The 12,624-nt window shown below is 38.6% G+C and overlaps 1 protein-coding gene across 1 annotated transcript in view; it reads left to right on the plus strand.

The window, feature by feature from the left end:
- The first annotated feature begins 204 nt into the window (after window positions 1-204).
- Window positions 205-12,624, plus strand: part of tiam2a (TIAM Rac1 associated GEF 2a) — an 84,313-nt gene continuing 71,893 nt past the window's right edge. The window contains exon 1 of the mRNA XM_028000148.1: window positions 205-378. The gene's annotated coding sequence lies outside the window, so the exon portion shown is untranslated. The remainder of the gene's footprint in view (window positions 379-12,624) is intronic.

Below are 12,624 nucleotides of genomic sequence, written 5' to 3' on the forward strand. Positions count from 1 at the left end.
TTCCTTCCCTAAAATATCTCCTTAAGAAACCCAGCAAAATTCAGCAACCACTGATTGATCCTTTTTAATGCCTATACGGGCAGCTCCACCTGTGAGTAAACCCCCTGGTGTTTAGTGTAGCATTCAAGCATACGGCCATCCCCCATCAGTGTCCGCGGGAAGGAAGGAGGAGTTTAACCCCACATTGTCTGGGAGGAGTCCGCAGTCTCTTACCGCTCCGTCCCGGGATCGTTTGCTCGGATAATGTCGTGGAAGAAGATTCTTTAATACAAGTAAAATCCTACCTTATGGTTGCAGCTGTTTTGTCTATTTTACTGTAAAATGCTCTGAGGACGAGGAACATGCGAATGCAGCGACAGGTAGAGGAAACATTAAACGGTGAGTTGGAGGCGAACTTATTTCTCAGTCATGCAGCTTGTAAAGGACTCTGCTCATAACTCTTATTTGTCTGAAAATGCAACATCCGCTTCAAAATATTGGTGCGGTTGTTTTGTGGTTTGAATAAAAGTTTGCATGTCTCGTTTAAACATGCGCCGAGTTGATTTCTCCTCTGACTTTTCATTGGCTGCAGTGAACATTAATCCCACCGTGGCAGAAGAAATCCCGTAGAAACACGCGATTGAATGGTGATTTCCATTGTGTTACGTTGAAATGTTTTGTTAGAATAATGCCTCTATGTTACATTTAACCAGATCATATGTACTTTTCCCATTCAGACATACATTAATGTACATTATAAATATTTAAAAGTAAAATTAAATGTGTGAATGAGAATAATTTTTATTTATAGTTTCTTTTCGTAATAAAATAATCAAAAATATAAAATCCAAAGTGAAATCATAGTTGGGCCATTTTGTTATTTTTTGTCACCCTCCACATCCCATCATATGCTAGCAAGATATTTGCTTCATCCTGTGATGTCACAGTTGGGGTGGGGGGATTGCTTTGGGCTCACAGAATAAAATATGTTTTGATTAAAAAAAGAACACAACCTTGTAAAAGCTTATCAGATATATTTTATGTTTCTACTCTTTAAAGCTTAAGTTTCTTGGGCATTTTATAAATTTGCAGATTTTGTTAATTTGACTCAATTTGTAGTCTGCTATGGCGACCCTGCTAGAGTTTACTTCCCACTTACCACAACAGTGGACAGTTTAAATTAATGTCGTATATGTTTTTTTACAGTCTGCTGGTTAAGTGACTTATATGTCATATGGGATCCACTTAGATTTGTTTTTGTTTGATAAGGGTTGTTGTATGTCATATTTTATGACAGTAATGCAAAATTTTAATATAATAATACCAACTTAAATTGTATATGAGATTTGGGCATTTTTATAACCATAAGAGAATACCTAACTACAGTGAAAAATTAACTCATACACCATGGTTCAAGTACAAAATGGTCTGTTCAAGAACACATGAAATGGAAGTAGGAAGTGATGAAGTTGTAACGGTAGGTATGAAATGGCGGAATGAATTGTTAGAAAGGTCCTCTAGAGTCTTTTGTTTCCATATTTTGCTTGTATGGTGAAAGAAAGTAGAAGTGTACTGAAGAAACAGGGCCTCTTACGTTCATGGGAATTGATGGAAAAAAAAATTGGCCATCATTGGTTTGTTTCTCATGGTGAGCAACTTGTTTTTAAACAACCACTTATTATTATTATTATTATTATTATTTTACTTTTTTTTTTAAGTCATTTTGTTTTTTATCACTGGTCTCTGATGAGTACATTCAATTACCAAAACATGCACAGACCATCACTGTGGGGATTTGTGATTTATGCATTGGGAGCAGAGCTCATTCCACTAAATTTTTGCTGTTTCGGGTTTCGATGTAATCTGTCATCTATTTGTATTGTCGCTTCACTGTGTGCTGGGATGGAAGTGCTCTTCAGCCACATACAGAGGCAACAAAAGGGCCATAGGACCCCTGGAGTGGAGGTCCAGCCCAGAGCAAACAGATCTATGAAACAGTGAGGGGGGGTCCAGCATGCCTTTTGGCTTATTAGACCCTCAGTCATGAAGATGGTACACGGGAAAGTGTCATCCAGCTACCTTTTAAAATGAGTTTTAATAAGAAAAACACAGGCTAATGATTAACTTCTAGAGGCTGGTTGTGTTGCTTATCTATCTGTGTTGTGGTTCCAGTTTAAACCACAAAGTCTTATGAATCACTTAAGAAAGTGGTGATTAACTTGATTGATGATGATGTAGTTCCACCAATGTCATCTATTAATTATGACAATGGGAGAAAATAAGCTAAAATGCTTTCTATTTTTTTCTTCAGGGAAGAAACATGCTGTGTGATTGGTTTAGTATTTCATCTCTCTTCAATGGACAGAAATCATTACTTACCCACGTAATTACTGCTGTTCTTTTGTCTATATGTGAGTGTGTGTGTGTGTGTAGGGGTGAGTCTCCTACTTTTTGTGTGTTTTACTTGGATATCAGTAATTGAGCTTCGGGTCACAACCACCAAGCACATATTTTGGGCTTTGTGTTCTGCATTTTCCTGTAGTAACCACAGGGAACATCAGTTTTTTTCCCCTCCTTGCTGGAACCAAACAGATACGGATACAAGTATGAGTAGTAATTTCCTCTTCATGGAAAACACAAGCTTGTTTTGGTGTTTGGTTTTCAACTTGTGAGTTGTGTTTTGTAGCTGGCAGGTCTGTCAGTTGTTATAATTGTTTGGTAGTGAGGGAAGAGTAAACCGAGTGTTGCTTTCTCTCTTTTTATGTCGCTTTGGAGACGCAAACAGCTCATTGCTTGTGAATCTGACATATTTACCACTAAAACTTCCCATATCAGAATATCTGTTGTTTTTTCTTTAAGCCAGTTGATACTGTGTGTGGGTCTGCTGCTAAATAAAGTGCAGCAGTCTGAAGGTGTTCCCTGCTCTTGTCTTTGGAGCTTTGATGCTTCATGAGAGCAGCAATGTTCTGACAGCCGGCTGTTTGTAGGTGCTTGTTAATTCTAAAGCTGCTGAGCAACACCAATGTTTCATGTCTTTCCTCAGCGTATTGTGTCCATATAAGGGCCTGTGCATGTGACCTGTAAGGCATGGATAACATCTGTGCTTCTTGTCACGGGGAGATGAAGTTCTCTCACTGCCTCTTGGTGGGAAAGACGCTGCAGGACAGTCAGGATAGTACAAACAGAAGATCAAACCAAAAACTTCTGTTTCTTAGAATCTTTGCCTCAGTGAATTCAAAGTTGAAGCCAAAATTTTGACACCATGACAGTGAGATATATATTTCTATTTCATGAAGCAGTATTTTAAACTTGTTTGACTTTCAAAGCATGTATAGTTTGTGTAAGGCCTACAGCGTCCTGAGTGGCTTTTATAAAACGCCGTTGAAGTAAAATACAGTGTTGAGTGTCTCAAGAAAAACCTTTGATTTGGTGGTAAACAGAGATGACAAGCGAGGCCAGGATTGTCCCTGTTGATTTTTGCTGCCACACTTTACTTTCAGGGGTACTTTCAGCAAACACTGTAGATGTCACAAATTAATAAAACTCAAACACTTGAATAAGTCTTGCTTTGGACTGGATTTAAACTTTTTTGCTAATGGGTTGTTTTTTGCTTTGTGCCCTTTGCATCTCTTAATCCAGACCTCGTCCAAATGGAAGATATGTTTCCCAAAACAATTTAGTAATAGTTTTTAGTAATGATTTCATTGACCTTAAATGTTGTAGAAACTGTACCAGGTCTGTCTATGGCGCAGACATACAGCCACGAAAGACCAAGAGAATCACAGATTGTCATGGAGCTTGTGCATAAAACACACTCTGATAAAGCACTAAGTGGAATGTCTGCTTGAGGTTCATGACTTAAGAGTTCAGCCTTTTGTGGATATTCCACAAGCTTTACGTGTTCTTCCTGTGAATGCCATAAGTTACAAGTCTTTTGTTCAGCAATCTCAATAGCAAAATGTAAAAACATACAGATAGTAGGTTTACTTTTTAATTATTACTGACAAATGTTGGTCTAGTCTACATCAAAATATCAGTAACCATCTGGTACAGATAACATTATTACAACTGTAGTGGTTTTCTGTTTTAAGTAAAAGCAACTAGATCATATTACACATTTGTGTTTACATTTTTGGTGTTACTACTTCAATATTTGCAGCTAGCTCAACGGCAGGGTCCAAAAGTGGATGACACCTCAATGCTCTCTTGAACTACAGGAACCTTCTGTCAAGCTAAGCAGAACAGCATGATCTTATCCAGCTTAACCCATTCATTCTCCTCTACAGCCACAACCTAAAGGCCTTTGAGGAGATTAATGTGTAGGTCTAAACTGAAGTGAACTATTCAGGGTCACTAGTCTAAACAATACACTAAAAGAGCCAAGAAGAAAATAAAGATTAAATGGAGACAGACTCTGTTTGCCAAATGAGGTATCAGATTAAGAGTTACCAAACTGGTAAATTAGGGAGTGTATGTAATTTAAATAGCACCAGATGACTTAATTTGTGAGTCAGAATTTCATTAACGTCAAAGAAAGAACTGAAAGAGGTAACACACTTTTTACTGATGGCAATATAAATCATAAAGGGAATCTTTTTACGTAACACGACTGCAGCTGAGCAGGGGTTCATGTAATTCATGCAGGCGAACAATATTTCAATCTGATAAAGCAGTTTGTTGAACCTGACAGAGTTACGTACAGGGTGTGGATAAACCTTTCATAAAATATGTTAGTCAGTGTTGGAGCAATGAGAATATGACAAAGACAAGAGTACTGAAGCTGTTGGGGGGGCCTACATATAGGTAGTCATACCTATATGGAAGTTTAAGTGCTGTATGTACAAGACGTTTTTGGCGATGTATAAACTACGTCAGAGGCTTTAAATATAAATTAAAAGATGGATGTAACTTACATAGATCACGTTTGCAGATCAGCTACAGCTTTGAAAGGCCATGTGTTGTAAATTTACTATCCTCGTTGGTATGGAAATGAGTGAATCTGCAACGCTTACTCATTAGCCCTAAGATGCCATATAGGTCAATACGTCCAACAAAAGAAATTGTGATTGATCCACCCTGCCTCTCTCCGGTAGCCATAAGGTCCACCTCACTATATTTGTCCTATTGGAAAAGCAAACGCAGCTGGTGCTACAGAGTAAAGTGCTCTACTTCTGGGATGTTCAGTTGGCGCCATGTGTCTTGTATTGTCACACATGATGGATGGGGGAAATTTTAGGTACACGTTTACTTAAACACGTCCCCCCTGCTCCTCGGTAGGCGGACAAAGACTTTCATTGAGTAAGGAAGATAAAATGCCTACTTACTGTATTTTTATTTTTTAAAATTGCATAGCTTGGTGTGTTTAATCACTGTACTGTTTTTTCCAACTGTGTGAGAGATTTATTGGCCATTTTACATTAAATAAGATATTTTTCCATCACCAAAGCATAATTGCCTTGCAAATTAAATGCAGCCAGCATGTCGGATACATCTTACTCTTGCGTAATTACAAAAAGCAGCAAGAAAAGATTCTGATGCACATTAACGGATCATTGGCCACTTTCATACATTTATTTGTCTCAGAATTGGCCTGTCTTGTTTTGTAACTTATGATTACTGTTTTCTCTCTCAGAAGCTTGTAGGCTCTGTGGACCTTTGACAACCTTCTTCTGCACTGCTTCTTTGGCGAGCATGACATTTTGGAGGGTCTTTGTCTGATGATGTATATTTGTGTTTTGTCGAGGAACATTTTCAGGCTCATTAGCACTTATTCCCCGGTTTTGCCACCAACTTTGCTTTAAATGCTTGGTGGCTTGATCTCCGATCAAGATAAACTAATTTTTCCACTTCTCAGTCTTTTGTCATGTTGCTTCAGTCATTTGGAGTCCAGCCAGCGCAAACAAGAAGACGAGGGTCTTGATTACTTTAGGTCACTACCAAACCTTGCATCTACACACTAAACACGCTCAATTAAGGCTTCCTTGAAATTCCTTTTCTCCCAAAAAGCTAAACAACTCTAGAAAACCTGTTTCCTCTGATGGTATCAACAGCTTTAGCTGTTTAAAGTAAAAGGGTACAGCACATGAGTGAAGGTTTTTAATGTAACACTTGTTGAAATGAGGTCAAAGAAAATAAAATGTCTGAACATTTTATCAGTATTTGCAACTTGGTATTCTATGAATTTGTAGCTAGCAGTTCAAGGCAAATTTTAGTGCTTCAGCCTTAAAGAACTGAAATCAAATCTCAGAATATTGATATTGCCTGAATATCATTCAGTGGAGCACATGCCAGGGAGCCATTTCTCCAACATGGAACTTAACTTATTTTTAGTGTTTTGGCAATAATTCCAAAGCAAGGTGATTTGGGGGCACAATTATATATTTCAGTTTTGGAAGCCGAAATATCAAACTTCAGTATTATTTTCTGGCCAGTTCAAACAATGCACATGGCAAAAACACATTGTGTGTGTGTTTTTTTTTTTTATATATTCAGTATGGGGTGAAAAAAGTACTATATATATATATATATATACATATATATATATTTTTTTTTTTTTTTTTTTTTTTTAAGTCATCTTATGTTGGCTCAAAAACTCTTGCTGTATGGGACAGATATTCTTGAAGCATAGAGCCTACCCCTTCAATATCTGTTGTTGTCTACAAAGCCAATGTAGTTTGCAAGATACTGTGATAAATCATTCACTTAGCAAATCATCATTATGGTTAGAGAAAAACATCTTTTAGATGAAAAGAAGTATGACTCACACTAGGCAAGGAAAATGTATTTGTACATAAACATGTAAGCACAGGAGCAAACACATTAAACCCTGCTTCCTCTAGTGTAGCTCTGATCCGGGGGACATTGTGAACAGAGCTTTAATAAAATTAGGGGTTTGCATAGGAAAAATAAAAGTTGTTTGTCTTTAGCATATGTACGGTAAGAAATTTAGCAAAACTTGATATTTTGAGCTTGGAGGAGCATTTATGTATTAAAGAAAACAACCCTGAGATTAGAGCCACGAAAAACTCAACATGTGATCTCTGTTCTAAGTTCTAAATGATGCAAAGTTGTTACATTTTTCATGGTACCAGACAATCTTAGCCTTTCAGTACCGACTGAAAGGCTAATCTTCTTTAGCCTTTCAGTCGGTACATTATGATCAACTTTATCATTGATTTCACAAATTCATCCTGTTGCTCTACAGTTCTAATTATTCATTTAGCATTTTCTTGCTGACTGTGTAGAGCTCTAGCTTTGTGTCACTACCACAAGGTCCATTTATCTTCGCATTCACATCCGGTGTGGTAACCTTTTCAAAAAAAGTTGATGAAATTCTCTGTTGAGACATGTGTCATCATAATGTAATAAGTGTATCCATAGGTAGAGCTGAAGTAAAGCAAATTACTGAGTGCAGGTCAAAGCCCGCTGGGTTGTTGTTTGGGACTGTTGTCGATATTAATACCGTCTCCTCAGACGGTGTCACAGCTTATGGTACCAGGCTCGCTCATAAGTGCTGCCTCTCAGCAGTCTAGCCTGTGGGGTCACAGTCATGTCAGTGGATTATTAAATCTATTCACGTGCAGAAACTCAACACATAACCCTGTGTCCCTTAACCTGATGGTAGGTGTAGGGCAACCAGCTCACCAGGCTACTGTAAACACACGGAAGGTGGGGGAAGGCTATTTATGGCATCACATATTCAATTGTCATTGAAATGGCTTTTTTGCAAGCTAAAATGTGATGTTTCGAAAATTTCTATGTGATTCTTTAGTTCAAAGCAGCAAAAAAACAGATTTTAGCCTTAAGTTGACCTTAATGCTCTACACAGTAACCCTCTTTTCTTACTGTGTCCCATAAGACATGACACCTGTGGCAGTACCTTGTATGATGTACCTCATATGATTTACTTCAACCTTCTGGTGCTTTAAATCAGTGGTCCCCAACCCCCGGACCAATTGGTACTGGGCCGCGCAAGAAATAATTAAATATTTCCGTGTCATGTATTGAGTCTGGAGGATCTTTTATTTTGAAAATCCTTTAACCAGATTGTGTCGGTTACGTTTTGCGCAGCAACATTGAGCCCACAAACAGCATCGGTTTCGGTCTCCTTCTTAAGCATACCCCCGGTCCTCCCGACACACGCACCCCAGTTTCTTTTCCAGACACGTGCACCCCCCCCCCCACCACATAACTTTGCGAAGTCTTAACCGGTCCACGGTACTAAAAAGGTTGGGGACCACTGCTTTAAAGCACTCAAGTTGACCATTGTTGGCTTTCCTAAAAGGAGCTCTCTAGATATGGATGGTCTTTTTACTTGAATGAGAAGGTATCTCATTCAACTGTATAATCTTCTTAATACATGCTGGTTTTGATGGCCAGCTCACCTGCTTTGAGAAATTGTTCTAGCATATAATAGACAAAATAACAGCTCCTCATAAGCTGTATAGTCCTTGATATTCACCTTGGCTCTGACAGAATCTGATGTACCACAGTGATGTCATTCAGTCTAAATTATTTCCCCCTTGGAGGGTGAAATCATTTATTCTCAGTCTCTTAAGGTTGGTGAACCGGGGAGCGCGCCCTGACTGCTGACTAATAGGTGAGGGATGTTGTGTCAGTCAACCCGCTGACTTGAAGCGGATACGCTTTGGCATCTGCATTACAGCAATTAATCTTCACTGTCAATACAAACTGGAACTAGAAAGCTTAATTTCACTTATCTGTGCTCGGGTGCTTTGCGTTTGCTTTTTGACATGTTGGTTTTTATTGGAGCTTGCCTGTTTCCTGAGTCCAAGTGGATATAATTTTTCATTTTTTGAAAATCATTTTCTCTTGTGTTTACAAATGAGCTATCTTTTTTTTTTCAATGGAAACATGTGGTTGCTTATGTTAAAGAAATAATTTACTGTACATACATGGGTTCAAACTAGCTTAAAAGTCCTTAAGCTAGTAACAACAGTTGTGAACCACCGGGAACTGGGTTTTCCCTGACTCGTGCAATGATTGTTTGGAGGAGGAAGCCTAACTTATTCTGTCATGTTGTGTTATTGGGCTCATATATCATTTTCTTTTCTCTATGTGATTAATATATTCAGAATTTAAAACTTGAACGCATTCCAGTCTTGCCTTACACACTTGAGCTGGCTTTTAAATGTACCCCAACACACAATAGGCCATTATTTTGTGGGAAGCTTCCCTAAAACGATGTGTTTAATGCATTGGATTCTCTACATGTTCATGTTTGGTCCCAGACATGCCTGCTGCTTTTGCCAATTATGCTATCATAGTGTGCCAAAGGCAAGTATTTTAACAAGCTGGAAGACTGTACTCACTCTTTCCGAGCGTCATCCATATCATCCTGCTTAATGTCCTGGCCTCTTGACAAGCTGTGCAGTAAGCTTAGTTTAGCCATGGGAGTTCTAGTCCAATGTATTTATAAAGGCATATACAGTATATCACAGTTTTATACAGATCTTCCCTTTAAATTGTATAGCTTGGATTGTAGGATTGTAGCACATCATAGATTTATTCAGAAATTTAAGAAAGCCCATAAAAGCAACAAAATGCAGCCAAGAAAGCAGCTGACAGTTACAGAAGACCAATGATGTTTCATCTGGAATGAAAAATTGGGGCATCACTGCATAATTTTTCACCCAAGACAAAATCGTCACCACAAAGTCTCAAGCTTTATCTTAAACTCAAAACTCAAATAGTTGTATGAAGATTTATTCATATGAGAAGCTCAACAGTCTGCCTGTAATTTATCATAGCAGGTACTGACCACTTGTGACAAGAACGGTACTTCAGAACGCTAAAAATCTGGCAGTGTTCAGATAGACATATTTGTTCCAGTTCTGACCAGCAAAGTTAATCTGATTCCCACAAGTGTATACTCTCCAAGCAACCCTATCACAGCCCCCAGTTAACCTCCAGTCTGCTTGCTTTTTCAAGCTACTCATCTGTTTAACTTTATGCTCATAAGCACCACTGATGGTTGCCCAACAGGTCTGGCTGTTGACTGTCTGCTCGAACTAAATGCTTCCTGTTGGAGGATATTGGTTTTTGTGGGTGAGGAGAAACTCATCTGCCCAACTTGTTTACTCCCACAAGCTAACCAACATTTCTGTCATTGATGATCTACAGTATGTAGCAAATATACTACCGACATCCTTTTTGTGTGGCCAATATGTGGGAACCCATTCAATCAACATATTTCCATTAAAAACACATTTTTTGGAAGCAAAACAATCCACTTGGTGATAAGTGCTTTAAAATTCAATAAAAAGGCTCAATAAAACAGTCTTTTTTGAGGATTTTTTGAGGAAGACTGTGTGCAGCCTTTTTGATTTAATCTGACACAAAAAAACTTTGCAGGCTGACAAGTCAGATCAAATTGTGTGCCTTTGTGGACGTTACTGTCTTTAAAATTGGGTTAGTCTTGTAAACGTAAATTCTCTGGATCACTTGGGATTCAGATTGTTTATGAATTTTCATCTACAGTTCATGCTTTTTTGTCTTTTGCTGAGAAGCTTTTCTGAACCAGTTACTGTATAACAGTAGTAATGAGAGAGACAGTAAAGGGTTTGTGATTGACTTTTACCTCAGGGGTTAAGTGTCCCCCTCTGTTCCCTCTAAGGCCATCCCGGCTCAGGAGGAGAGGCCTGTGAATAAATGCCACCCTTGTCCTCTCGTAATGGAACAGCTTGGCCTTATGAGACCTCTGCTGGTCCAAGCATCTGCCTGTGCTCTCTTCCCCCAAAGTTGTCCTGTGGGACCCTGCCTTCCTGTCACATCTGCCTGTAAGCAGTAACTCAATTAGTCGAGGAATTTCTTTCTAATGAATAAAAATTCAAGACTGGCCTATCATTTTTCAAAACCACAAAAGAAAGTCTGTCAGCTAGAACATGTTGCTGATTTATTCTATAATTGTGTGAAAGGTTGTTTCCTATGCGTTGTGCGTGACAACTGCATTATGAGCATGATCCTCATTGACATTCTTGAGCCTTCCTGTGTGGATGGGATAATAATGAGTTTGGCAGTGGCCTTAATTTAATCATGCCGGTAAAAGAGGTGCACATGTGGCACATCTGCTCGTGCTCTGCCATGTTTCGCCGTGCCCTCAGACGAGATGGCATCTGGTGCCAGCAGTGGCTTGTTCCTGTTTTATCAGCCCTTTCATAAAAGCACATTCCTCAATCAAAAGGCTGTGTAGCGTCGCACAAAGGAGTTTGTTTTCCAGAGATTTGCCTGTGACTTCTCTGCGGCAATCAAATGCACTCACGTGGGTCTTCATCCTCGTGAATGCTAAAACTGGTTGCACAGGTCAGTCTTTGTTTTGTGTTTGCGTGTGTTTTACTTTATCTGAGGAATACAAAGTGAAGGCTTGACTGCTTTGTTTAGCACCTGTGGAGGATTATAGGTCAGTAACGACTGCCAACTAATTTCTTGTGATAATTCAGATCTGGAGCAAACATAGTCTTATTCAGTTTGATTCTCTGAACTTAAGTGTGCCACTGTACTAAAGATGCAAGATTTATTTTTATTAAATTACTATTTTTTTTATTTCTAAGCAAACTGGAGTTTTTTTGTGCACTCTCAGCTTCTTGCCAGTAGACCTCTTGCCCAGTTTTGGTAACAGAAAGAAAGTTGTACACAAACTTTAAAATGGGGCTAAATTAATTATGAAGGTTTGTCTATATAATAAGATAATCACTGGCTGTAGGTTTTGAACTAGTTTTGAACTGTTGGCTCATGTGGCATTTATATACAATATCTCCACTCCCCAGAGTCAAACCAAACAAACCAGACACAGGAGCTCCAAGCAAATTTATACACACTGGCTGCTAAGTGGACAAACTATAGTAAAATTAAAATGACTGATCTTCTTTAATCTAGAGCCAATAAGCATCCACACCTTTGGGTTAATCTGTGTGAGAACTTGGCCGTGTTTATGTGTTCCTGGATCCAAGACGTTTGTCTCACCCAGTATCGGTGCTATACAAATAAAACATGCAGCCGAGCTCATGTTTGTCTCTGGTATTTGGGTTTAGATGTTCTTGTTAGGAATGCACCAGTCAGAATCTTTCTGTGCATTTTTGATTTACACATTTTAAAAAGCCTGACCAACTTATACTGATTATTGTTTATTCTATTTTCTCTGTGTTGATTTTTTTTTTCTTATCCATTTCTGCTGTGCGCAGCCATTACAAGCATAGGTGATGTCACGGTGTATGAGAGCGGACACTGAAAGACAGAGTCTCACTGTTTATGCAAAGACAAAATGGGCATGGAGTTAATTTAAGTTGTCTTTAGCATCTGTTGGTTATTAGTGCAGTTAGCATAGCTGGTAAAACAGCGGTTTCTATGTGGGTTCCCTGAAGCAGTAATTTTCAAACTTTTTCCACATGGGCCAAATCACCAAAGCTTGACAGAACGCTCAAGTTTGCTACTAAGTAGCAGTTACTAACAAGTACTAAGTTACTATAAAATTAAAATGTATCATAAAATGTGATCTATTAATAAACATACTCAGCTTATTTATATTTTTTAATTTGTCCACATCCACCTGCTGCCTGTGCTGGCTGTCCAAATCTGTCATTCTTGATTTCGAGCTGGTAATTCTGCAAACAGTTATTCCAAGGGCCA

The sequence above is a fragment of the Xiphophorus couchianus genome, chromosome 19 (assembly GCF_001444195.1).
Source record: "Xiphophorus couchianus chromosome 19, X_couchianus-1.0, whole genome shotgun sequence".
In the NCBI taxonomy this organism is placed as follows: Eukaryota; Metazoa; Chordata; class Actinopteri; order Cyprinodontiformes; family Poeciliidae; genus Xiphophorus; species Xiphophorus couchianus.